We start from the raw sequence: 27,536 nt of genomic DNA, 5'->3' as shown, positions 1-27,536 counted from the left end.
CCATACTGTTTGCTGCCCCCAGGAGACCAGCCTGCATGGATTATAGAAACAGACTTTCTTGCCCTCTGATTTCTGGTTGGGTTTGACCAGTAGGGAGTCTTGGCAAGTGATGAGAGGTAGGTGAATGAGGTCAAGTATTTACTTCCCTGGCTCTCTCCATGTATGGGTGTTTTCACTACTCTAACTGAAGGTAACTGCTTCTTTCAAGGCAGCCTCCCCCACAGGAGTCTCTCCTTTTTTTACAGTAACTGCTCCCTCTCCTGTCCCTTTGAAGTTAATAAGCCCGGGTTACAGAACCATCTCTTGAGGTTCCCCTCACCTTATCAACACCTTTATGAATTGTCACTTTGTAATTAAACTTACCCTGAATTATCTTAACTTGAGCATTCCACCTGTTTCCTGTTGGTAACCTAACTAAAACAGTATTTATGCAACATTCTTTTAAGTATAGTGTTACCTGAATGCTAGGAATTTATTTATGATCAGACAAAATTACTTTATTTTTATGAAGACGTTACTATAACTGAATGGCAATTTAAAGGAAAGCATACAATTTCTGTTCTAGATTACTAAACTTATATAACCTCAATTATTTTGTAGTGAAAACCTGACTTAGAGTCTTGTTTCCTTATTTCTACAGAAGTTTACTAAAATTACAGAGTGCTTGGGAAAAACCAATCAAACAAACAAAAACAAAGACTTCTAGAGAATAGTGTTGAAATTAGTCTACTCTAAGAAGTGATGGCTCACGTCCCCTCATGGCTCATGGAGGCTGGCAGGAGAAATAGTTTCCTCAGGTAGCTAGTTGTATATCTTGGTCCTCAAACGCTGTGGAAGAACAAACAGTTGAGCAGTGGGTTCTATCAGCTATTAACATTGGATTAGTCAAGATTCTTTCATTTTGACTCTTTTTTTTTTGAGGAAGATTAGCTCTGAGCTAACTACTGCCAGTCCTCCTCTTTTTGCTGAGGAAGACTGGCCCTGAGCTAACATCCATGCCCATCTTCCTCTACTTTATACATGGGACGCCTACCACAGCACGGCTTGCCAAGCGATACCACGTCCGCACCCAGGATCCCAACCAGCGAACCCCAGGCCTCCGAGAAGCGGAACATGCGCACTTAACCACTGTGCCACCGGCCGGCCCCTCTTTCATTTTTAAAAGAGAAGAACCCAATCAGACAATTAGATTATGACTTAGGTTTAACAGAAAAGTACTTTCTTTGCTTATATAACCGGTAAGTCCAAGAATCAATGTCCAAGGCATCATGGGTCTATACATTGCTCCTTTCTGCTTTCTTCTCTTTAGTTCGTTCTGCGCATGGACTTAATTCTGAGGCGGGCTTTTTCTGTATGTCAGGCAAGGCGGCTGCAGACAGTCTTAAAAAAATATGCATGTTTATGGCATGCGATTCCATGGACATAGAGCCCCTTTCCCTTTCAAAGTTGATACATCAGATCTCATGGAGGGACTGTGATTGGCTCTACCTAGCTCGAGTTCCCAGTTCTCAGCTGTGTTTGTGGTGGATGCAATACTTTCAATAACTAGCTTTTTTCATGTTACCAGTCCTGTGGCTAAGAAGAATCAAGTAGCGTGACTGACAGCTCTGTAGAATCATGAAATTGAAGAAGAGTAGCTATCTTAATGTCAAATATCTCTTTTAAAATCACTCAGAAAATGAGGTCTAATGTTTTTCACACGTTTAGTGGAAAAGTTAATGTTCTTGGACACCTACTTCCGGTAATGGCAAGATTGGTAATTTTGACCAACCTTGCTTCTCAAGAAAATGAAAACGCTGAATAAAATATTTAAAAATTATCCTTAAAAGCATCAAATGGCTAGTAAGTTAGAGAGAGATTTCTGAAACAACATCCCAGAAAAAGTGAGGACTGAGCAAAGTAAAAGCAGCACTTGAAACTGCCTTTGCTCGAAGGACATTTGCTGTTCTCTTAGAAGCCTCTTTGAAACTGGATTTAGGTAAGGGTTAGCTTAAGTTTCAACCTCATGAGTTGAGGGAAACAAAAATTAAAGTTGAGGACCATTCCTAAATAGAGTTTCTGATCGTCTCTCCCTTTACATGCACACACCTTAACTGGGACCTAAAGAATGAGACCCTCAGGACAAGTTTCAACACGTTGCAAATGACGAGAATCTTGCAGTTTGTGTTTTTGCACAATGACGGAATTATGACAGAAATTTATAGCCAAAAGACAATTAGAGAATCCACAAAAGTTTGGAAGTTAACAAATATGTTTGTAGATAACCCATAGGTGAAAGAAGATTTCATAAAGAAATCAGAAAGTATTTTGAATCACACAATTTATGCATACTACTTATCAAGTATGTAGGATTCTGGTAAAAGAGCATTAGAGGGAAATTTACAGCCATGAATAAATATGATAAAAAGAACACAGTCTGAAAATCTATCAGCCAAACAGACATCTCAAGATATTAGGGAAAAAACCCAACAAGAATAAAGAAAGTAGAAGAGAACCGGCCCTGTGGCACAGCAGTTGGTTAAGTTCGCATGTTCCTCTTCGGTGGCCCAGGGTTTGCCAGTTCAGATCCCAGGTATAGACCTGTGCAATGCTCATCAAGCCATGCTATGGTAGGTGTCACACATATAAAATAGAGGAAGATGGGCATGGGTGCTAGCTCATGGCCAGTCTTCCTCAGTAAAAAAAGAGGAGGATTGGTGGCAGATGTTAGTTCAGGGCTAATCTTCCTCAAAAAAAAAAAAAGTAGAAGAAAGAAAATAATAAAGATAAAAGCAGAGATTAATAAAATAGGGACCAAACATAAGCTGATTCTTTAAAAGAATTAATAAAATTGATGCAATAATCTTTTGGCTGCAAACGACAAAAGAAGAGACATATAGTCAAGGTTTTATTTCTTAAAAAAGTAAGATTTTAAAACTATTTTTATGCCTATTTTATTATTGTCTTATAAGAATCCTAACTCCTTTAGGTGTTTTGGTGAATTGCCACCTTTGTAGTTGAGTCAGAGAATCACATATGTACGTGTATGTGTTGTACAATGAGGAAAACAATAGTTATACCTTGAATACGTATATATAGATGCCTACATATATCTTTACTTATATATATCTTTATATATGTATGTCTGTATAAGTATGTGTATATATGTATATATATGTATATGTGCATGTATATACATGTGTGTGTATATATATATATATATATATGCTTTTTCCCTACAAAAGAGTGAAAAACTCTTTTTCTTTTTTTTTTCTTTTTGTTTAAAGATTTTATTTTTTCCTTTTTCTCCCTAAAGCCCCCCGGTACATAGTTGTGTATTCTTCGTTGTGGGTTCCTCTAGCTGTGGCATGTGGGACGCCGCCTCAGCGTGGTCTGACGAGCAGTGCCATGTCCGCGCCCAGGATTCGAACCGACGAAACACTGGGCCGCCTGCAGCGGAGCGTGTGAACTTAACCACTCGGCCACGGGGCCAGCCCCGAAAAACTCTTTTTCTACATATACTTCTATGATTTCTGATTCATCCTCATGCACATTGAGTCAATCTTGTTTTTTTGTCTCCTTAAAAAATTTTTTTTTTTTAATTGTGGTGAAATGTACATAACATGAAGAGCTGGCCCCATGGCTTAGTGGTTAAGTTTGGCACGCTCCACTTCAGTGGCCCAGGTTTGGTTCCTGGGCATGGACCTACACCACTCTTTGGTGGCCATGCAGTGGTGGCGACCCACATGCAAGGTGGAGGAGGATTGGCACAGATGTTAGCTCAGTTGAATGTTCCTCAAGCAAGAAGAGGAAGATTGGCAACAGATGTTAGCTCAGGGTGAATCTTCCTCAGCAGAAAACCAAAAACAAAACCCATGAAATTTATTATCTTAATCTTTTAAAAGTGTACAGCTCAGTAGTGTTAAGTTCATTTACATTGTCATGCAACCAATCTCCAGAACTCTTTTCATCTTATAAAACTGAAACTTTATACCCATTAAACAACAACTCCCCCATTCCCCACTACCCTCCAGCCCCTGGCAACCACCATTCTACTTTTGGCTCTATAAATTTGATAACTCTGATACCTCATCTAAGTGGAATCATACGATATTTGTTTTTTTATGACTGGCTTATCTTGCTTAGCATAATGCTTTCAAGGCTTATCCATGTTGTGGTGTATGTCAGAATTTCCTTCCATTTTAAGGCTGAGTAATATCCTGTGGTGTGCATTATACCATCTTTTGTTTATACATTCATCCAGTGATGGACATTTGGGTTGCTTCCACCTTTTGGTTATTGCGAATAATGCTGCTATGAACATGAGTGTCCAAATATCTTTTCATGACCCCTTTCAACTTTTTTGAATAAACATCTGGAAGTGGGATTGCTGGATCACATGATAATTCTATTTTTAGTTTTTTGAAGAAGTGCTAGACTATTTTCCGTAGTGGCTGAGCCGTTTTACATCTCCACCAACAGTACACAAGGGTTCCAATTTCTGCACATCCTTGCCAGCCTTTGCTACTTTCTGTCTTTTTGATAGTAGCTGTCCTAAAGGGATGTGAGGTTATAGTTAGGTTTTACGTCTATAGATTGAGATTGGGAATGGGCATATGCCATTTATTGGTTGGTTTGAGAGCTTGTAAAAATATTTTCAATTAGACTACTTTCCAAGGCAATCTCATAGCCTTCATTCCATGTTTCTCTTTCTAATGCACTTTTTTCTTGTCTAAACAGCTGTAATGTCATAAATTTTTGAAAAGTCCCCACTTCTAATGACTTCTTTTCCTCAGCCATGAATCTACCAGGAGCCTCAACTCAAAAATACCACAGTAAAATTAAAATTATTATGTATATATTCATATATATATATATATATATATATATATATATATATATACACACATACACACAGACACATAAACATATGCTGCATGGATTAATAGTGGGTACAGGAATGACTCCCTCAAAGTAAAAATAAGTCAGTATTAGCACAAGAAGGGGCAAGTGTTTGACGGGACACAAAATCTACCAAAGTCTACTGCACAATGTCTCCTGTTTAGAGAAATTTTCCTTGTTCCCCACGGCCTTAAGCACTTATCTCTCTCAAAAATTTGAAAATGAGAATGAATAACATTTTCCATAGGTTAAAAGATTTAAAAAATTGATATTGCATTGGAGCTTTCTAGAAATCTACTCATGAGAACAGAGATGTAGAAAGGCCTTATGGGAGAATTGTCTCCTTATGTTCCTTTGTTACTTGACAAAGGAAAGGATACAAGACGACCCTCACACCAAACTCCACTTCATAGAGAGAGATGCCGTAGTGCAAGCATGATGTAGAGAATCAAGACTTGAAAGTTTTCACTGGACTAGTCTAACTCTGAAAGGTGTTAAAATTCCATCTCTTTCATCTCTTTCAATGAAATACTAGGAGTAATTCCACTTTCCTACGTGTAAAGTGAGGGGAGAGTAGGGCAAATTAAAGTTTCAAAGCTTCAGTTCTCCTCCTTGATAATAACTACTGAAGAAGGGCACAAGTGGAATTTTCAAAGGACCTCTGTTCCCAGTGTTGAATTCTGTGAAATGAAGCAATTAAGTGACTTGGTTAATTCTATTTATTTAAAAAATTGTCCCATTAGTTCTTCCTCATTTTCTAATATGCAAAAAAACTCAGAAATAAGGAGCTACAGGTCCTGTTCATTACTTAAGAGAAGAGCTGTTTGCCAACAACAAACGGCATTGTTGGGGGGAGAGTTTTCAAATATCAATAACTTTCATTATAAGGTGTCCCATCACACCAAACACTGTTGATGGCTTAAAATTCTTAAGAACAGGTTCAGGAATTTTGACCTTACTAATTATTTCAAAGTGGGTACAAAAGAGAGGTAAACTATTATAAAATTGTGTTTTCTACTCAAAGCACCTGAAAAGCAGTATTTGAAACTTCCTGCAGTTTGAAATAAGCAGCGTGGCTTAGTGTTTCTAATATATGAGAGAATATCACACTTGTGGGTGTATTTTCAGCTCATTTCTAGAGGACGAGTTGTAGAGCACAAAAGAGTCAACCCAGAAGGGAAATGGAAGACGTAAAGATTGAACGGTGTTCTAACTTCTGTTTACCCTACATGAAAGCTGCACATCTGTGAGCCAATTTTCTAGAGATTAATAGCTTAGAGCTGCTAACCTTGAGCTGCCCAAGGAGGGTCAGCATGGGAATATTACTGAGTAAATGGAAGAAAACAAATTCACAAACACCAGATTAAATGCAATTGGAAACAAGATGAAAGGTTCAACAATTTTTCTCGAGAGGTTTTCTCAGGAAAGATCTGGGAAAATCTGAGAAAGTCTTTCCCAAAACGTTCATAAAGTTGAAGAGAGAAATGAAGGCAGTGGTGAGAGAAGCTGGGCTGAGGATGGGAGAAAAAATGAGCCTGACAGCTCTGTGCACTTAAGATGCAGACAACTACAGTGACTTATTTTTTATGAGGTTTTCTTTGAAGGAACAAGGACATGAAGGACCAGTGGCCATTCTTTCACAATTTGCTTTTGTTTTTCTCAGAAAAAACGTAGAAAGCATATTAGGAGTTTTGATATAGCTTTTTTTAAAAAAATAAAAAATTGGATGAATGTCATAACTTCCTACTACTTTATGGCTTAACAGATCTCTCATTTTATTTCCAGGATTCAAAGAAGATAAAAACTACCAGCACAAAAATAGATTGCTATTTTCCATTTAGAAGCTACTTATTCATAGAAAGAAAGAGAGAGAGAGGTCTTTTAAAAAATCTTTAATGAAGAATTCAGATGATTTTTTCAAGGAAATGTCATATCTTACTATGTTACCCACATATCATAATGTTTTCGTCACAAGATGATCCCAATATTTAACACTAACAATTACACTGCTTTTCCTCAACACAAATTTGTTTTGCGGACTGCTTGGGGTAGAGAGAACTGTGTGAAACGCCATTTTATGAGCCCCATCTAGGGCTGTCACTTGTTATTTTTACTTTGTTCCCTGAAATTTCAGAATGTGGATGAAGAGTGGTCAAGTCCTACAAAGTCACTGAGGAATAAATTGGAATTGATTATTTATATAAGCCAAATGAAGTCTTGCAGCTCCATACTAAAAAAAATTTTTGGTGGGAGTAGAATTTAAGAAGCTCTAGTAAATCCATTTTACCAGAGTATTCTCTTCTAAAAACTAGCCTCACGGCAAAAGACTATACAGACAGTTGTGTGGAACTTAAGAAGCCCCCGCTCCTTCACTGAGCACAGCACCTCCCCTCTGAAACTGAGGAGAGAGCTTCACATTAGAAAGGAGCTCAGTTTTGGTCTTAAGAACTTGTATTTGAATAAACAAATTAAAATTATTTGTAATCAATCTTTGCTTAGTCTAATTTTACACGATAGTTTTAGCTTTCCTTTTGTTCCCCCCTATTTCAGGTTTAGTTGTTTATTTTAGGACACATTACATGAAATGCAAAACAATAAAACCATATATCTTCTGCTTTCTCTCCTCCCTTTTTCGGGCAGTTATGGCTTCCTATGGTTAGATGACAATTAGAGATTAAAGACGGTGATAGAATTAATGTAGACTGGTTTTGTTCTCCACCTGGCCTTAGCACAGATCAAAGAAGATGAATGTCCAGCCATTAGGAAGCAATTAAAACTATTGCCTCACACGGGAGTTTTTGTCCTTGTTCCTCCGTGTATATCACCAAGAACTCCTCATTTTTTTCCTCCTTCTTGTCCACATCTTAACCCAACCTTTTCCAATTACTGAGTGTAAAGAGTGTTTTATTCAGTCCTCCATATTGGCTTTGCAATCCCTCTTGGTGGACAGTTCTGGTGCCTCCTGAGCCATGGTTGAGAGGAGAGACTGAGGAAATCGTCACAAACAACTCATTTTCTAGTCTTCACTAGATGATTGACAGTGGTCAGTTATTTGTGTGGTTACCTTGTCTACTTGAATCAATCAGGATTCAACTTTTGGTTATTTTGTCCTTTGGAATCTTATCCTTCCTGATTCTTTAACTAGCTTTTAATACTAAAACAAACAATAAGCAGGACCTGGCCTCATGGCTAAGGGGTTAAAGTTCCGTGCACGCCGCTTTGGTGGCCCAGTTCGTGGTTTGGATCCTGGGTGCAGACCTATTCCACTCACTGGCCATGCTGTGGCAGTGTCCCACATACAAAAAAATAGAGGAAGATAGCCACAGATGTTAGCTCAGGGCTAATCTTCCTCAAGCAAAAAGAGGAGGATTGGCAGAAGATGTTAGCTCAGGGTGAATCTAACTTGGAAGAAAAAAAGCAAATTTAATTTTAGGTGTAAAAACTTAGGGAAGAAATAATTATGCTCCCTTAACTAATATTCTAATACATTCTATCTATCCATACCCCTAAGATACAGTGGGTTTTGTCTTAAAGAGTTACACTCATCAAAACTGGTTGGCATCTATTCTATTAATGGTTAAGGCCAGTCTTAGGGAACTTTGAGAAGTAGCTATACGATCTTTAGTGCCTCCCTCCCCAGTTTTGATTTTGACCAGCCCCTTTTCTTCTCTTGGTCTTTCTTTTCTGTCCTCACTATAGTCTTCCGTCTTCTCAAAGGCCACGCACGCCCAGCTCCCTGCTTCCACAGACACTAGTATTTTTCTCCAACAGTATTGCTGAAAGTTCTTCATATCTTTCCAGACTTTCTCTTCCTTTTGTCATCAAAGTTTTCTTCACCTCTATCCTAATATAGTCCTATCAAGTTACTGGTAAATTTAGCCAAAATTTAAACTAAATGCTAAAGGCTGATGTAAAATAGTTTATATTTATATTTTGACCTAACGGAGTTAGGAGTTGTGAATTTCAGGCCTCTGTCAGAGCCAGTGAGAAAGATATCTTTAGATAAGGTTTCTCCTACTAGAGATAATTAGATCATATCCATCTTCAAACGAACAACAGAGACGGGAGAAATGCCCTGGGAAGAGCCAAACGTGTATGTGAAGGACCTGACCCTCATCGGCCTCCGTATATTTTGCATCACTGCTTTTCCTCCGTCATCACCTCAGAGGCTTTAAAACTTTCTGCGAAACGTGATGAGGCTGTTATGGGTGGCATTCATGAGGGATGTTTCTCTTCTAGTTGGAATCTCCTTATGCTGTCTGAACTACAGAGGCCAAATTCTCTTCAGGGCTAGAATGTAGAATGTAGTATTTCATGTGCAAAATTTTCTTTTGTTATGAGACCAGATCAGTGCGATATAGACTAATGGTAGTCTTAATAAAATACTTTTTAGTTCTTCACTTATAATTTTAGATGGAAAGTTTCTATTTAAGACTGTGAATAGGTCATAGCTTACTCTGCTTAACTTTTCCTATAGTATTCCTTATTATGGCTAAGTTTAAGAGGGCATTTAAAATATACTACTTGAGGAAGAGACTAAGAAACAATTATTACCTGATTTTGAATCTTATATTTTAAAAAACTGTGATTTTAGTGTTACAAGCACTAGTAACTTGACAATTGCTTTATCATTTTTAACCTTAATTATAAAATATAGGTTCCCGCTAGAGCACCGATGAAGAGATTCTCACCTTTGGAAACAGAAGCGTAAGTAAAACAGTTTTTATTAACCTAAAATTCATGTTGATTAATTTGCCACACAGGCATTCATAATATGCAAAGGCTGATGAGTTCCTGACAGCAAAGGAATTATAGTTATAATGCTCCCCCCAAAAAGGAAACTGTTATTCACATGTTTTATGATTTAAAATTTTTATTTTTCCATAATGCAGTGAATTAAATTCAGCCATCATTTACTGAAGTCTGTTGCCTGGGGGCTTGGAACATTCTTGATATTTAGCAAGCAGGAAAACTAAACTAAAATTGTGACTTATGAATAATGAAACAGACAAATCTGCTCTCTCTGGTGAGATGGAAATAAATATTGTACACCTTTACAAATATTTGTTTATTTGTCCATTTTAGTCACTCTTGCCCACAGGATTAAGTTTTTTTCCCTCCTCTCTTTTTAAATGGAAATGACTAGAAGGTGGTCCCAGTTGAGAAATGTATTTTTAGAAATACTGAGGTTTTTATTCCCTTAGTAAGCATTGTTGGCTGTTTGCAGTTATGTATCTCTTTTAATAAAAAATGAATAATACATAGTAAGGGTTAATGATGATGGTTAGGCTTCTGAAGTAGGGGAATATTCTCGAATTAAAGCTTCCTTTCCTAGTGAGAAAGTGACCTAGAAACTGGGATATCTGGACTCATCAGCCTTAGGGAGGGTCAAGAGATACAAGTCATCTCTGAAGTTTGCCTTTAGGTTCCATGAACAAGTCCCAGCCGGGGGGTATATCTGATTCATGGGCTTGACATGCTTCCACCTGTCACAGAGGTGTCTTGGGGAAGCCAAGGCTGCTGCTGAGTCATCAGTCACCCAAAGGCTTGCCGTAAGCAGGCAGTCTGGAATCCTTTTCCTTAATTGTGTTTCCCGAGCTGTGTTCACTGTTATAAGCAAACATGGTTCTGGTGGCCACATTGTCTGAAAAGGCAGGCTTTCAGATCGTTTTATTTTTTTTCAGCTAGTACCTCTCCTGACTCGGGTAGTTGGTATGTTTGACAGTGTTTAAGTTCAGCCTATTTTGAAATACTGTACTTATGATTGTATGACCATATTAGGAATAAACTTCTTTTTGTATAGTCGTCTTAATATTTGAATATTTGAAGATAAGGGATGAATTCAGAAATTGAATTTCTCTTTCAGGTTTATCTTTTCTTCTTGACAAATTGGTAGCTACTCTAGAATGACTTTAAGCCAGAGCCTGAACTCTTTTCTTGCCTTGGTCAAGGTGGGATCCCCAGCCTTCAATAGGATCAGCTAAAAGGGCAATGCTGCCTGTTCCATCCCTGGAGAAGGGAGGAGACAGGGTTTTAGCTATTCCTGGGCTTAATAGTATAATATGATTATTTTATTTAGAAGACTTCCCGTATCTTAGCCGTATTCAAATATAACAGTACTGTTGGTTATGTGCTAAGTGTTTGGTACATTATTTCATTTAATACCTAAGCAGTAGTTATTATTGTTAGCATTTTTATGGATGGGGGTTCTGAAACACAGAAAGGTTTACTAACCTGCCCCAAGGTCACACCTTGTAAGAAGTAGAGCCAGTCGCTGCCCTCAGGGCTCTCTGACTCTACGACTCATTCTCTTAACCACTGTGGTGGTGACTGACAGGAACCAGACCAAAGAAAATGAGTCAAACTCTTGTTCCATCTTTTCCTGATGATTCCTCCTGGCTCTGTCCTGTAATGACCATTTTAGAAACTGAGCAGGAAATGTGCACTTCAGTGATTTCAGGGATTCTAAAATGCAACCCCCCCATTTTAACATCTCTTAAATTGGGGTATATAATCATCGCTGAGCTTTTATAATTACTAACTACCAGATAACAGTTGTGACATAGTTGTCATTGCCTTAACCAATTCATTGTTCTTCTATTTTCCTTTTAAATGTATAGGATAGAGTGAGACAATAAAGAAAGTCAATGTCAAAATAAGACTAAAAGAGCTCTTTCTCTAAATGTAAAATAAAAATTTTGAATGATGTGAGAGTAACTTGTTACACTTTAATTGTCAGTGCAGTGTTTTTCTTTCTTATTAGACATAAAATAGTGTGTTAAACAACATCTTAGATTCAATAAGTTACAGTATGTGTTATGTCTCTACAATGGGCACAGATTCCATTAGTATTAAGAAGAAAAAGCACCAGTACTACATTTTTCATTGTGCGTGCTAAATTGTAAATTTCTTGCCAATTGTATCATCTTTATATCTCTCTATCATCCAGTGGAGTGCCATGCAAGTGATAGGTACTGAATAAATCTATGTTGAATTGAATGTGTATGAGACTGATTTTTTTGTGTTTCCCGTAAGGGAAATTTGAAACAAGAGTTCCAGAAATATTTTAAGCAGTGTCAGCATCACTATAATTATTGTAGAACCTCCTACGATGATGACCTCCTTGAAATATCATGCTAATTTTAATGTATTCATCATAAAGAGGGGTGGCCTCCTCAAAAGGGCACAGTTTAGGAAGTCAGGAGATTTTAATTTTAATCCTGCCACAACCTTCCTATGACATTTTGGGTAAATCATTAAACCACGTCCTGAGCCATACATAAGAATAATAATTAACAGTTATCATAGCTGTTGTACATGGTCAAAGTCATTGTGACTCTAAGTGAAATTATAAATGCAAAATCGTTCTAAAAGCTTTAGAAAATGCTTACAAATATAATGCATTAAAATTTTTTATGGAGGTATAGTTGACATAACAGTATATTAGTTTCACTTGTGCAACATAATGATTTGATACTTGTATGTACTGCAAAATGGTCGCCACAGAAAGTCCAGTTAACATCTGTCCATCATACATAGTTACAAAAAATTTTTCTTTCTTGTGATGAGAACTTTCAAGATCCACTCTCCTAGCTACTTTCAATATGCAACACAGTATTATATAATGTATTATTGTAAATAAAACTGTCTCAATTTAGAGAGCTGGGAGTTTCCAACAGAGCCAATCAGAAGCAGGAGCCCCAGCTTGTTATGAAAATCGTCAGGACAGAGACTGTCCTACTCATTTTCTTCTTGGCACTGTTCTTGGCACAGTAAGTGTTCAGTACATGTTTGTTTAATGAGAGAATAAATTAACATAGGCAGAACAAATAACTAAAATGGGGAATATCCATAGATTTTATTCTCATAAAATTTCGTAATCATTAGAAAAGCAAGACGGACAAATGGGAATACCTCACTTCCCCTCAATGTGGCGCTAGGGTTGAAGGTCAACATTGCTAGGATTACATGCTACTTAAAAAAAATCCTGCCCCTTTCTTCTTGATCTGATATACTTGAAATTTCTGGGCAGAAATGATACCATTTTGCATAAGAAAATTTTATTCTGGAAACTGCAACTTTCCATACTAATAGTCACTATGTAGCTAGTAAGCTGTGGAAATTGGAGTCTTATTAATACTTATTACAAATACCAATAACTGCAGGTAGAATTTTCATGTTTCAAAATTCATCATAGCGGATTTGCTCATCAATCCGGAAAAAGACACATTTAACATGACTTCGACACTTGAATCACATGTTTTAAATCATGCAAATAAGCCTGTCTCTCTCAAAGCTGTGAGCACAATTAACAAAGGCAAAGTATATATTTTTCAGAAAAAAAAGGAAAACAGAACTGATTCAGGAATATGATATGCTGCCTCTTGGTGGCACTCTTTACTCATTTAAAGCAACTTTGATGGTGAGAAAAAATGTGTTTGTAATAAAGGAAAGTGACATCCAGGGAGAATTTCAATAGTCTAATTTTAGACACAGCATTCAGGTGTTTTGGCATTCTGATAGCCCAGATCGGTTGGAGCTTGCCAGTGTGCTGGTAGGTCTAAGGAACGCCACTCAGGTTATGGAATGCATCAGGTTTGCATATAATGATGTTTTTACACTACAAAATTTGGCATATTCGATTTAGCTCTTTCATTTTCTTTTGTCTCCATTCTGGAGGACACGGTTTTAAAAGCCTGACCAGGATATGGACAGTAAATAAACAGAATGAATGATTTTCTAAAAGAAGTTTCTCCTGTTAAAAAGAAATAACTTGGATCAGTAAAAATCCAGCAAAATAATGCATGAAAACCTTTTGGTTACTGGATGGCTAAGCCTTATTTACAAATAAGATTTAGAAAAAGGTAATCAAACAGCAGCTGTCATGAGACAGTTTATTCATTAAAGAGCATTTTTTAGGTATGCAAATTGGGGTAAATGTACACACATAACACTGAATGGAATGGGGTTGTTGTTAAGTCAGTCAGAATGCAGACTGTTAATAATGGCATCCTGGCCAACTGTCACTCTTTCACGTGATCAGCCACCATTACAAAGGTTTAATTCAACATCAATCATTTTAATAGACCATTAGAAAGGAAATTGTATTAGAATATAGTCAGTAGGATACATGGGAATGGAAATTTCTGACTCTGTCTTATTCTTGCTATATATGAAAATAGTCAATGCTAACCATTTTTCAGCATTTGGATAGGGGGTGGAAAACATTAAAGACCCATGCCTATCTTCATTACAATCACAGCATCTGGGCAACAGTCCCAGCCTCCAGCATAAAGAACCTCCCAGAGCGTAGCACATTAGTGAGTACAGTTCAGCTTTATCAGCTGTGGCATCAATCACATTCAGAATAGTTGTATCAGGTCTCCACCCAAGCCACTCAATTATGAAAATTTGTCCAATGCAGAACTAGCATGCCATTGCATTAGAAATCCGTTTAGACAAGCTCACTGACACTAAGATACCACGTTCCCCATTTTGATATATGAAGTTCATTGAGAAGCAGCCACATATTTTAGGACATTGTTTCTCCAAGTATAGCCTGAGAATGAACACGCTTCCAGATCCTAAATGATGGCTAAAATGCACATTTCCAGGCCCTACTGAAGGAATGGGGATTAGCATGGGCTGTCACTATTTTTAACAAGTTTTCTGAGTGGTTCTTGTGCTTACTAAAGTTTAAGAACCACTGTTTGGGGAGGGGCAGCTCTTGTGACGATTTAAACATCAGACATAATTCCTGTTTTCTGCAGCACGTGCTTGCTACTGTTCATCTTAACAGTGAGAGGGTTTTTACTTCCAATCACTCTCTAGGGTTCTTTGGAAGCCGAGATTGGGATTTAGAAATTTAGAGTGTATCAAGTATCACAGAGCCAGACAAGCTTAGAACTTAAACTACAGAAGAGTATTTTGCTTGAATTTTTGGCTTACGAGAAATATACTGTTTTCACAAATAGTACGTGTCCCCCATATAAATATCCAAGGATAATGCTTAGAGATGGTACTTTCCCAGGGAACTAACATTTGTTGACCATCTACTCTGGGACACATCCTCTACATTGTGATCTTCCAATTACCCCAAAGTTACCCTCTTCAATCTCCTATTCATCTATTGCAGGAAATGCTGTGCATGAATCATCATGGAAGCGTGATAAAGGCCGTGGTGGGGATGTTTTGCTCACTGTTAATGAGGTTGTCTTGGGGACATTTGAAGTATTATTGTTAAGATGCGCTTTGAAGACTGTTAAGGATCTCTGCCCCATCTTTAACTGTGTCTTTTTCTACTTTGAAAATCTTGTGTCTTGTGGGGTATTTTTAGATGTTTTCACAGGCTGTGCTCTTATCTTTCATTCCATGAGCTCACAACAATAAAATATGGCCTTGAACCAAAAAGTTCAATCATGTACTTCACCTATAGGATTTCCATCATAGCATTTTGTCAGCTAGTATAGAAAATTTATGTAACTGAACAGGCGTGCTTTGTATGCTAAATGTGCCAAAACAGTCAAAAGGGACACATAATTTTGAATCACAGAATCCAATTTTAAGTCTTATTTCTTAATCCTGTATTTCTAGGAGGATATTCTATTGAAATGTGAAACTTAACAAGAGTAATTATCATTTCAACTTCTTAATCACCATGAGGGTCCATGATAACGCTGCTGGTACCCCAGAAAGGCAGCCAGGGAGTCATGCAGATCACACTGAAAAGCTCCTTTTTGATTCCTACCAGAAATTAATTTCATGAGGCCCATTGTGTGATGGGAGTGGATGAGAGAGCACTTCTAGGTTCATCAACATTCTATTCTGCACCCACAACTTATTGATATGAAAACCATGCTTCTAATAATTGAGACTATTTGCTCCTATCATTTTTCTTTAAGGCTCGCATACTGATGGTGGTAGGGAAATAGCTTCCGTTATTTCAACTCTTGCTTGCTAATGAGTGTCTAAAAGTGGTTTGAGAGTAGTGAACAAGATCTCTCAAAAATATAGCCACTTTTGAGGCTATAGTAAATAGTAAATATCATCTATTAATTGTGGAATTTTAGAATCGAAATGGGCTATAGAGATCGTGTTGCTCAAACCCCTTATTTTACAGAAGAGGAAACAAGTTTAAAGAAACCAATTTTATTTTCACTGTAAAATCAAATTTACAGCTTTGCATAATAAAATGCTAATATGAACTGCACAGGAATGAATAAAACTGATCGTTCGGGCTTCACTTCATGGTTGAAAAGTCTCAAGCTGCTTTTCATTTTGTTTTATTGTCTTTTAACTTCTTTCTATAATCATTTATACTTAATCGACATTTCCCTAAATGTGATATCAATGAAAACCATAGTTTTCTCCAGTTGTTCCTATATTAGGAAATAATTTTTTCCCGGACAATATACATTTATTCTGATGATCATAAAGGGAACTGCATAATAATATTCACCATAATACACCGTAATACTTCTCACAGATTTCTTTTAGTATATTCTGCTTATCCTTGTCTTGGACTGAGAGAATTTGACTTTGAAGAGTTGATTGCTTAAGAAGTTCATCTGTTGATGGTGCTCTGGCTGTGCTCTTGGTGTTTCTGACAGTCCCTGAAAGAAATGGGTGAAGAGAGGTGAAGGCAGAGGCATGAACTCATTAATAGAGAGCTTATGTTGATTCCTTGGTGTGGCTGCATTGGGCTTAGCTCTGCAAAGGGCTGAGCTGGGGGGATTGCAAAGGATAAGCACAGACACGGTGAGTGACGGGGAAATCACAAGTTAGAATTCCTTCTATTTAGCCTCTGCTATGTGGCACACAGCAAACAGGCTGTGAGTCTTGTTTCTCTCCTTTGCCTTCCCCAACGTAGTCACTTACAGACCCTTGCCACTTTTTTCTTCAGTGGGTCGTTTGCATTTATCTCTCTTCAATAAAATATTCTTCTCTGAAAGAATGTTGGAGATCCTCCTGTTCAACCACATATCCATGACGAGAATCACTTCTATAGCATTGTTGATAGATGATCGTCCAATTTGCACTTGAATATTTCTTATACTAAATAACTTACTACTTTTACAAGAATTTTGTTTTATTGTTGGACTACTCTAGTTGTTAGAAATTCTTTCACTCGTATTTATGGTGAAAATCTTTTCCTCTATAATGTTTAACCTTTGATCTTAACTATTTTTATACTTATTCAAAATAAGTATAATCCTTGTTTTACGTATAATTCATCATCAAGCATTTACAGTCAGCTGTTATGCCCCATACTTCCCCTAACACACACGTAGATACACACATTTCCCTTCTCCAGGCTAAACATCCCCAAATTCTTCATGTGACATAGTGGTTTACGGCCATTTGTCAACCTGGCTACCTCTTGTGCCTTTATCACAGAGTATCAGCCTCTCCCTCATAATATATGTGAACTGAACACAGTGATTTTCCTTGACCTGGAGATTATATTTCCAAGTCTCAGGCTGAGATTGCAATGGGTTGTTTGCTTTTTGTGGTAGGAGTGACACACTCATTTTGGTCTTAGAGTCATCTGGCCACTCACCCTCCTTCATATAAACTTTTGAATCCACATGTCCTCATTGTGTAGTTTCACAGCTAATTTTTGAATGTTAGATTCATAGTTGTTTCATTTCACTATCAGTCCTTTACCTTTTGAAAAAATTTTAAGTTAATTCTATCAATCAGCATAGTAGTAATTTGTCCCAGCTTTGTGCAACATGAAGATCCGAAAAGCATCTCTTCATCCAGGTGGAACACGGGAGCTTGAAGGACAGCGCCTGTGGCACAATCACAGAGAACTCTCTGTAGCTTGATCAGCCATGAACCCACATAACTGTGTTGTCGTCAGCCCCACATCTACTGTTACAAGACTTGTCAAATCGCTTGTCTATGCCAAGACACTCTGCTCCTTTTACTGTTCTCATCATTTAGAGCTGCTCTCTGCCTCTGGCTCCTCATTTATTCATAGTTTGCTGTAACATATTCATGTATAGTCTTCCTGGCTTAGGCACTTTACCATCTATGTTCTCTAGAATTGTTGGAATTGTTTTCTTAAATACCATTCTTTAGCAAGTCATTGAACAAGGGTCACAATATAATGTCCTCGGAACTCAGGCATTTTTGCTTCCTCTTTAAAAAAAATATTAAAAATTAAATGTTACAATTGTGTGGGCATAAAGTTAGTTTTTTGAACTTGAAGTTAGTTTCTTCTTTGCATTTTAAAAAGAAATTAAAACATTATGGGCCTCAGCATGGTGCCAACTGTGCCTAATGGATAAAGCAGCCAGACGTTGACGTCTAACATCACGTTCATGCTCCCAGACCTACCATGATACATCCTCCATTACTTTTCCTTCCTTAGTACATCTATCTAATGTTTTCCTTGAGTGTACTGAAATCTGGTCCCTGTAAGTTAGACGGTCTACACCCTGACATCTCTCATCACCAATTCTGCTTCTTTCACATGCCATGGCACATTACGTAACAGCTGTGCATTTAGTAGTTGTTCAATACATAATTATTGGAAAATTTTATTTCTTTTTATTAAATAGAATAAAAATTTCACTTTGATATTTAGTTTAGAATTAATTAATTGATTAATAATTTATTATCATCGTTAGCAGTTAATACAGATTGCATGGTGTCACTATTATCAACTTCTAAGTGCCTGATGAAGTTTTCTTCACTAAATAAAAAAATTTTAATGTCTTCTCTTATTCATATGTGTAGTATAAATTCAATGGAAAATTTTGAAAAGCATTGAAAGTTATATAGAAGAAAATGTAAGTCACTCAGAATTCCATCACAGAGAGAAAAAAATGTAATTATTTTGTTCTATCTCTTTCTAGGCATTTTATGCATAGACATTTATACTTTTAATAAAATCATACTATTACACTCTTTGTATTCTATTTTTCACTTAGCAGTATACTGAAAACGTTAGCCCTGTTACTAATTATTCTACTGGGCTATGATTTTAATTCCTGAATTATGTTTCTTTTCTGAATACACCATAGTTTATTTAACCTATCATCTATTTTGGGGGCATTTACGTTGTTTCCAATTTTTAGGAGGTTATAGTCAGGTCTACTGATTTTATTTATTTGTTCTTTGTTATTCTTTCATTGCTGCTGAAAAATTCAGGATCTTGACAGGTGGTGGTAAATGAGCAGTTTGACAAATGCAGTAATTATCCTCATCAATGTTTCTGGGTGTGTTGTATTTTTAAATGTAGGCTTTAAGAGCTAGATTATTTTGCCTTGAATTAAAGATATATGATGTGATACAAAGGAAAACTAGAAGCTACTGTTACAAAAACTAAAGTTTTTGTTGGTTTGAACCTTTTAAAAATATTACAATAATAATATTATGTCAGTGAAAGTCTAATCTGCTTATAATGAATGAACTGGTTTCTCAAAACGACTCTAGCTTCTCTTATAGTTTCAACATTGGAGAAGCTGTTTATTGCTTTGTATGCTTTATCTAACAAATATTGCTTAAGAAACTAAAAAGGAAAAAAACCCAGCAAAATTACAAGATATATCACGGTTTGGAAGTGCAGTGTGAGAAATCTCTTCTATTAGGCATTGTCTACCATTTGAAGAAGAAAGATGGGTTGATAAAAGCTATTAAAAACTGGAATTAATGCATATTTTATGAACTCTACAACATTAAGGGGAAGATTAAACTTAAAGGTGGCCATTTCAGGCTTTACACAGCAGTTTATAATTTTATTTTCATTCCTTCAAGTAACGTGGGTGTAATGCCAGCAGACCAATTATGTTCTAGAGATGAAATAACCATCTTCAGCAGCTTGGCAACCAAGGATCTATTGTCTAGAAATCTTCGTGTTGTTTATACTGTAAAATAGCTCAGGCATCTGCTTTTTCATCCTGGCCTCATTCCGCTGGTTCCCAGTGTCCACAGGCCCATGTATCATCCCTGAGTATCCACCATAGAGCTCAAAAGATGTCTTACATTCTCTTGCAAAGCATTCTTTCCTAAATAGAAAGTTATAGCCATGAATAAAGGTAAAAGAGCCGCAAAGATAATTATATGAATGAATTAATCCAGACACTGATTTGTACTACAGGCAAATAAGGACAGCAATGTCTTCCCACATAATGTGAACATAATTTTGTTTCTTTATAATGTATTCAGACATCAGTCACATCTTTCAACACTGCAAAGTGCCACTCTTGTTAAATAACTTCTTCCACTCATAAATCAGTCTTGTGCACCTTTCCTCAAGGATATAATCTATGAAGAAATTGTTGGATGGAATGTAGAATTGTAGACATAAAAACAAAGGTAAAATAGGGTCATTTAACTACAAAGAGTAACGAAGTTGTAGATTTTGCATTTTGCTTCTAGTCCCAGGTCAAGAAGTTGTTTCAGTGAAGTGGGACAGTCTCATGACAAAAACATGTGCAGTAGATACAACATGGCAATGAACTGGATAGATACTTTAGGGGTGGGTAGGGGTGGGTTTTAGGGGAGAGCAATTTGAATATCAATCAATGATGCTGTGTTGATATGAAAGTGTTTCATTTAACGCATAAACACTTGCTAGTCAATTTAAAAGGATAATAAAAACAATACCAGTTGTTACTTATCAAAAGTCTACATATCTCAGCTAGACTGTTTACATACATGTTATCAAATCTTTGTAAAAAACATACAAAGTGCTGTTATTATTAAAAATTAAAATAATTAAAAACTAAGGCTGGCAGGAAGTGAGGGGAAGGCTAAGCTGGCCGAGGTGATATGTGATCTGCCTTCTGTCTAGTTGGAAAGACTACATTCTTTCCAACACACTGTGTAATAAGTGGGCAGCCACTTTTCTGCTGTGGTTGTTACTGAATAGGCTCTGAAGTCTGTAGTCTCCATCTGATAACCTCCATGACTTTTTGGATTTGCTTGCCAACTGTAGAGTAAACTCTTAGGTACCCACAACACATTCTATTCTCTCATGACTAAGTTGGCATGATTGATTATGACAGGCTCTTGCTAGTGAACAATTTTAGCATTGCTCTGTGGGTTGCCAAACCTCTGGCAATGGTAAGGGGTGCCCAGAGGGTAATCTTTGAGTTTGTGGAACACCTTGTAGTCAAAACTCCGAAGCCCATATCATTGATAGAATAATCGTTTGGGTGGGTCCTTTTTATACTATATATCCTAGGCTGCCCTCTGGAGAGTTATTAACCATCATTAAATACATAATTTCCTTCTCCTAAGGCACACTTTAGGGAGTTGCCCCTATAAGAAGCAGCTTCATCATGAATCAATGCTTGTAAATCTATCTATCATGTGTTTGTGCATGCATGAGCGTGTGTGTCGTCAGATTTTCAGGCCATATTTTTAATCACTGTTTGCTTATGCCTTCTGAATGGCAATTATGGCAGCATTTTTAACCCCAGCTACAATTTCTCTGGAAGATTTCAGCCTGTTTTAAAGGGTCTCCCTGAGATCCTCCAAAGTGATTTCTATATATGATCCAGTGCCAACACTTTAAATCTGACTCTTCTAATCATTTGTTCAAAATGTGAAATTTCTCTGATCTATTTTTACGTGATGGGCAAAAATCTTGAGATTTGATTTTCGTTTACATAGATTGTGACTTTTGGCAAATTGCTTACTTCTTATCCTTGGTTTCCTAATCTGAAAAGTGGGGAAAATAATAGAATCCACCTTTGTAGATTATTTTGAGGATTAGAGTGAATAATATAAAGAATGCAGGGGCCAGCCCTGTGGCCGAGTGGTTAAGTTCGCACGCTCTGCTTCGGTGGCCCAGGGTTTCACTGGTTTGGATCCTAGGCGTGGACATGGCACTGCTTGTCAGGCCACGTTGAGGCGGTGTCCCAGGTGCCACAACTAGAAGGACCCACAACTATAATATACAACTATGTACTGGGGGATTTGGGGAGAAAAAGCAGAAAAAAAAGAAAAAAAGAATGCAAGGTTCCTTGCTCAGGCTTAGCCATAGGAAACACTCAATAAATGTTAGTTATTATTAGTCTCCAGAAGCATGAATTCCCTCCATGTTCTCTTGTTTCATCAGTACCATTCATCATCTGCACCATTCAATTAGTACAGATGATGCTAATGAGAGAAAGAGGAGGCCCTAGAGTGAAGGCTATAGTAGATGGTGGGAAGAGAAAGGGTGACAGGAGAAAAGGAAGACAGGAGGGAGTAAAGGAGGGAAGGAGAGAAGAAGAGAGAAGGGGAAGGGAGGGGAGGAGAGGAAAGAAGAAAAGAGCAGAGAGGAGGAGGAGAGGAGGAGGAGAGAGGGAGGAAGAGAGAGAGTGAGCAGGTGTTTTGGATACAGAGAGGGGGAAGCAGGCTGCAGGCAAACATGAGATGGTGATAGAGGTTGAGTTTCCTTTATCTTCTATTTTCAAAATTTAGCGTATTGCGAACTGTTTTAAAATGGTTTATTCCATCTATATCTTTTTCTCAAGGTGGAATTTTCTTGTGGTTTGCATATGGCTACAGTGGAAAAGGGAAGAGAAAGGAGTGCGAATATGGGCAAGGTAGCTGTCTCTCTCCAGTCCTGAGTTTATTTCCTCTTCTTCATTCTTGAACTACCAGCTTTGTCGTGTAGGGGAGCGGAGAGAGAAGGGCATGGTGTTGCTCTTTCATTTCCAGTCCCCGCTGGTCAAAGATGCATTCAAGACTGGAGAGAAGTTTCGTGTATATAACTTATTCCCTATGCAATCCTAGCCATAGTCCATCACTTCTCCATTCCAAATTTTGTTTTTTTGTGTGATTTTGTGCATATGTGTCTGATGGGCGGGTGCAGGCTATTTGGTTTTCAGAAAAATTGGGAGACCTATATTGAGCCAGGAAAATTGAGAAATCATCTACTTGTGATTTAGCAAGTGAGAAGAGTTCTGTAAAATGAAAATGTGTGATTGCTTTTTTATTCAAGATAATGGCTGTTTCATGGCTAGGGCTTAAAGAAAATATTTATTGTGCTGACTTCTTTATAGAAAAATTGGTTGCAACCAAACCATAAAAGCCCTCTAATAATAGGCTACCTGCCAGGACTCAGGGATCTTCAACATACAGAGCTTTATCTTGATCTATTGCTTGGAGGGTTTGATATTTTCACAACCTGTAATGATCCATCTTATTATAACTGATTACACTGGACTGCCTAAGTCCCAGTGGATTACAACCTCATGAAATGGTATATAATCAGTTTGATGAAGCATAACTGGCATGTCACCGTATAATAGGCTACATCTTATGTATTGGAAGCTGGACCATTAAAAATAAATTTCACTCTTGAAGGCTTATATACTCATTTCTTTTCGTGAGTCAACACACTGCAAAAATTCCTTTGTACTTTGTTAAAGGCTTGTGTAATTTCTGCATATTTGTAGTTAGATTTTTATTATTTTAGTAAACATTTAATGTGTTTTTAAAACAAAATAACATTTAAAAGATTGGAGTAACCAGTTAAGAGAATTGTCTGCTTTATCTTTTTGTTTCATTTAAGAATTTAAAGTTATATTTGTAATTTCTTCAAATCAAATACAGGAAGTTTCAGAGTTCATCTGATCGCCTGATCAGAGGCTGATTCCTGGTGTCCTTGTTAACGTGAGATTTCTTTTTTGAATCCAGATTTTTGTCCTTTGTTTCTAGGATATTTGAAGAATGACATTTTTGTGCAATTAAGTCTCATCATCTGTGAAATGTTGTCACAGTGGCTCCAGTTGAGGTTGAGTAGAACAAACTGTTTTACAATATTACGTGTGATACTATGCCAGCAAATCAGCTTAGAACATGATGCATAACATTGCTTTCAGCAAAATTTTATTGCCAGTTCTAGTAATAGTCGGTACTCATGAAGATAGAAAATTAGATAGTTACTGTTCAATCTGAACTTTTATGAGCTCCTAAAAAAGTAGCTCATAAATGTACAAAAACGGAGAATTTTACCCCTTAGCTTGTGAGACAAAAAGAACAGCAAGAGACCAACTAATATCTGTAGCAGGCAAGGCCAGAGGATGTTTAAGCTCAAAGTGTCCTGAGAGCCCTTATTGTCTACAGCTCATATGGTCACTTTATTGTCTTCCGTATTTGTATATGTAATTTTCCCAAGGATTTTTAGAGTAAGCCCATCCAAGCCAGAATGCGTACACAGCGCAGTCAACAAACTCCACCTGCATGTTGAACATATGTCGATATTGTGATTTTATTAATTTCATCCTCGTAAAGTGGTTTCATGTGCAGTATGATCTTACTGAGTTTTTATTGTTGCCTTAGAAGTCCCATTAAAGTCAATGAGAGTTGTGATCTCATGCCAGTGTCTTAACAGCACTACTGTGCCTGGGACTGAGTAGACAGGAAAAACGGAGGAATGACAAGAGCAAAACCTATAATATCCTATGTCTTATAAGTAATCTTATTCCAGTGACACTAGAAGTGTATATTTCATGTTTGGTTTTTCCTCTTTTTGGAAAATAAAAAATGCATTTTAAATGGATTTGAATCTTGAATTTGGCTCATTATTTTGCTTATTTAAATCCAGATTGATTTACTTTTGCTTATGTGACAGTGTGTCAATTTTTTCTACAGTGCATTATTGAGTTTCCCAAAATAGTGGCTGTGCAGATGGTATTTCACATTTTCTTTCGGTATTATAATGCCTTAAAAATCCATAAACCAAAATATAGATTTGATAAATGATAGAATATTCCTGTTTAAATTCCATTTCATAGAGCTTTCTCTTGTGATCTATGATTTTAACCAGCTGATTGTTGTTTCAGCTTTCTTGCTTCAAATAGGTAACTCCCATCGTCTGACCCAATAGCATAACAATAGCTGCGACCACTTCTGATATTGATTTCTCGAGATGCTTTCAAGCGGCTTTCTGAAATGAAGTGTCATTGGGGGTTAAAACATGCTGCCTCTATTCCTACCACGAATCAAGCCTTCAGAAGCCGAAGCTGGAACCACAAACCAGATTTCTTGTTTCTCTTGATGTTTTTGAGAGAGTGAGAACAAAGAGCAAGAAAAGACAAGAGATGGGTCTGAGTCAGCAAAAGACAGACAGGGATCAGCAGAGGACACCAGCGTGCTGCAGATGGGTAATGAGCGCCCTCCTACTGACCAAGTGCAGAGGGGCGAAAGAATTGAGTTTCAATCCATGAGTGGTGGTAGACACATGACATTGTCATTTTGATTTCCCAGTGGTTTCTTGATGGGTCTAAGCTACTTGAACCATTGTAAAAACCAGTGTGAAAATAATTTCTATGTGGAAGTGATGGGAGTTAAAGAATCAATAGTAATAATATTTATAGTTAAAGTTCTTTAGGAGCTTATTATTTTCATGAGATTTAAAAAACTGTTTCACGTGTTTACTAATCTAATCTGTATGATAATTCCAAATGGTAGCTACTATTGTGCCAGTTTTACGGAGGAAGAAACTGAGGCACAAGAAGGATAAATAACTTAACCAATGTCAAGCAAGTACTTTAGGTCAGAGCTTGGTATTAATCCCAGAAATTCTGACTACAAAGCCCGAGAGATCAACTTTGCACTTGACCGTCTCTGTGCCTGCAGGACTAGGAGCAGAGCAGAATGTCTGATCATTTCAAACACCTTAAAGGTTAATTCCAGCCCACGTGCCAAGACCAGGCCTTTGCCAAATGACCGCATCAGAAACAATCCATGTTGGTGCTGCTCTTGTAGATTCTGTCCTATTGCTTTGTGCAATCTCCACATTTGCATCCTTTTCTAAGTTCTGATATTCTTCCATCTAAAACAATTATCTTGTTTTTGTATTTGTTATTCTGATTGCTTGGGAAAAATAAAGTTTTGGGTATCAAAAGGCAAAAAAAATAAATAGATAAAACATTTTCTGTCATGATATAACATCTTATATGCCACTTAATGTCCTTCCTTGTGCACTGATGTTAGATAACTATAGCCAAAGAGAAGTAGGGAATCGTGGCAATGCTCTGAAGTTTTTCAAGGGGAAAATTTCAAGGAGGATTAGATCTATTATTCAAGTAAATTGTTAAAGTTTTATGTTTTACTTATTTCTGGTTGAGCTGAACTGGTTTTTGACTTTTACTATGTATATGCAGTAGTTAGGTCTCTGAAGGAAAAAAAAAATGAATGGGTGACTTGGTTAACTATTCATACAACCCAGTCAGTTGCTTTCCTTGTGCTGTTCTTCAAACATCCGGAAGGCACTTGCCTCATCCACCACTGTTTTCTCATCTCTTTCACATTTTTTCCACCGCATATAATTCCTTCACTGACCTTACTTGAGATTTACTTCTGAATATATGTGTATAAAATAAATACTCATATATTCAATCTTATTGCGAATCATATACAAGTCTTCTTTTATTTATGAGAAGGTTCATTGGTAATTATAGGCACATTGGTAGTCGTTTTTATATATATTTAGTGAAAACTACAAGGAGAAAAGTTATAGATTTATCAAATACTTAGAGTATTAAATGTAAAATTTTAGAGTATAATTAAGGTTCAAAAGAGTGGAGATACTTTTATCTTTATCGTCTTTAAAGATATTTTTATTATGTAACATTTTTTTAGAGATACAGACCACTTGAAATGCTAAGATAAAGAACATTTGAAAGTTTCAGAAGAGTACAAAAGAGAAATAAATTTTACCTATATGCCTTCAATTTCAACACGGGAAGAGAACTGCTAATACACTGTTTATGTATGGTCTTCCAGCCTTTTTCTTATGTATATATATATGTATATATATGAACAAAATATATGCATAAGAAAAACAATATTATAAAATAATTGCAGTTTTTAATCTTATTTTTTCTCTTTTGAATATGTGAAAATATTTTCTCATGTTGAATATTCTTCCGTAATAGCATTCTTAACCTCTCTTATAACTGGGTCTACTCTGGTAGACTATTATTATGGATTGATTTGTGTACCCCCAAAAAAGATATATGGAATTCCTAACACCCATTGCCTCAGAATGTGACTTTGTTTGGAGATAGCGTCTTTCCAAGATAATCAAGTTAAAATGATGTCATTAGGGTGGATAATCCAATACGACTGATGTCCTTCTAAAAAGGGGAAATTTGGTGACAGACATACACACGGAGAACACCAAGTAAAGGTGCAGCCAGAGATTGGGGTGACGCTTCTACAAGCCGAGACATGCCAAAGATTGCCAGCAGCCACAAGAAGCTCCGGGAGAGGCAGGGCCCAGATTTTCCTTCAGAGCCCTCTGATGACACAGTTGGCTGACGCCTTGGTCTTGGATTTCTAGTCTCCAGAACTGTGAGGCAATACATTTCTGTCCTTCAAACCACTCAGTTAGCAGTACTCTTTCTGGCAGCCCTAGCAATCGAATACGCTTATGGACCTCTTTTCAGAATAATGTTTCTTAGTCTTCTAAAAAATACCTACAATTTAAAAAGAAACTAACTATGTTTAAAAACAGTTATTAAAATATTAGAAACATTTTGTGATGTTCTAACAATTAACATACTGTGATATTATAGCAATTAACATAGTTACTAATAATATTAACTATGGTCTCCCAGGAAGTCTAATAGCTGTCATAATTTAAAAGTAGTGATGGCTGTATGAGTTATCTGTGACAACTATAAAGTGATATGAAAATA

At 36.9% G+C, this 27,536-nt stretch overlaps 1 long non-coding RNA gene across 1 annotated transcript; it reads left to right on the top strand.

Annotated features, from left to right (window-relative positions):
* Positions 1 to 27,536, top strand: LOC111768777 (uncharacterized). Its single transcript, XR_011428589.1, has 3 exons — positions 1 to 116; positions 9,539 to 9,588; positions 24,675 to 27,536. It is a non-coding gene; the product is annotated as an uncharacterized lncRNA (long non-coding RNA).

Source organism: Equus caballus, chromosome 18, assembly GCF_041296265.1.
Source record: "Equus caballus isolate H_3958 breed thoroughbred chromosome 18, TB-T2T, whole genome shotgun sequence".
Classification (NCBI taxonomy): Eukaryota; Metazoa; Chordata; class Mammalia; order Perissodactyla; family Equidae; genus Equus; species Equus caballus.
The sequence above is the reverse complement of the archived record's forward strand: the minus strand, read 5'-3'. Positions and strand labels throughout refer to the sequence as shown.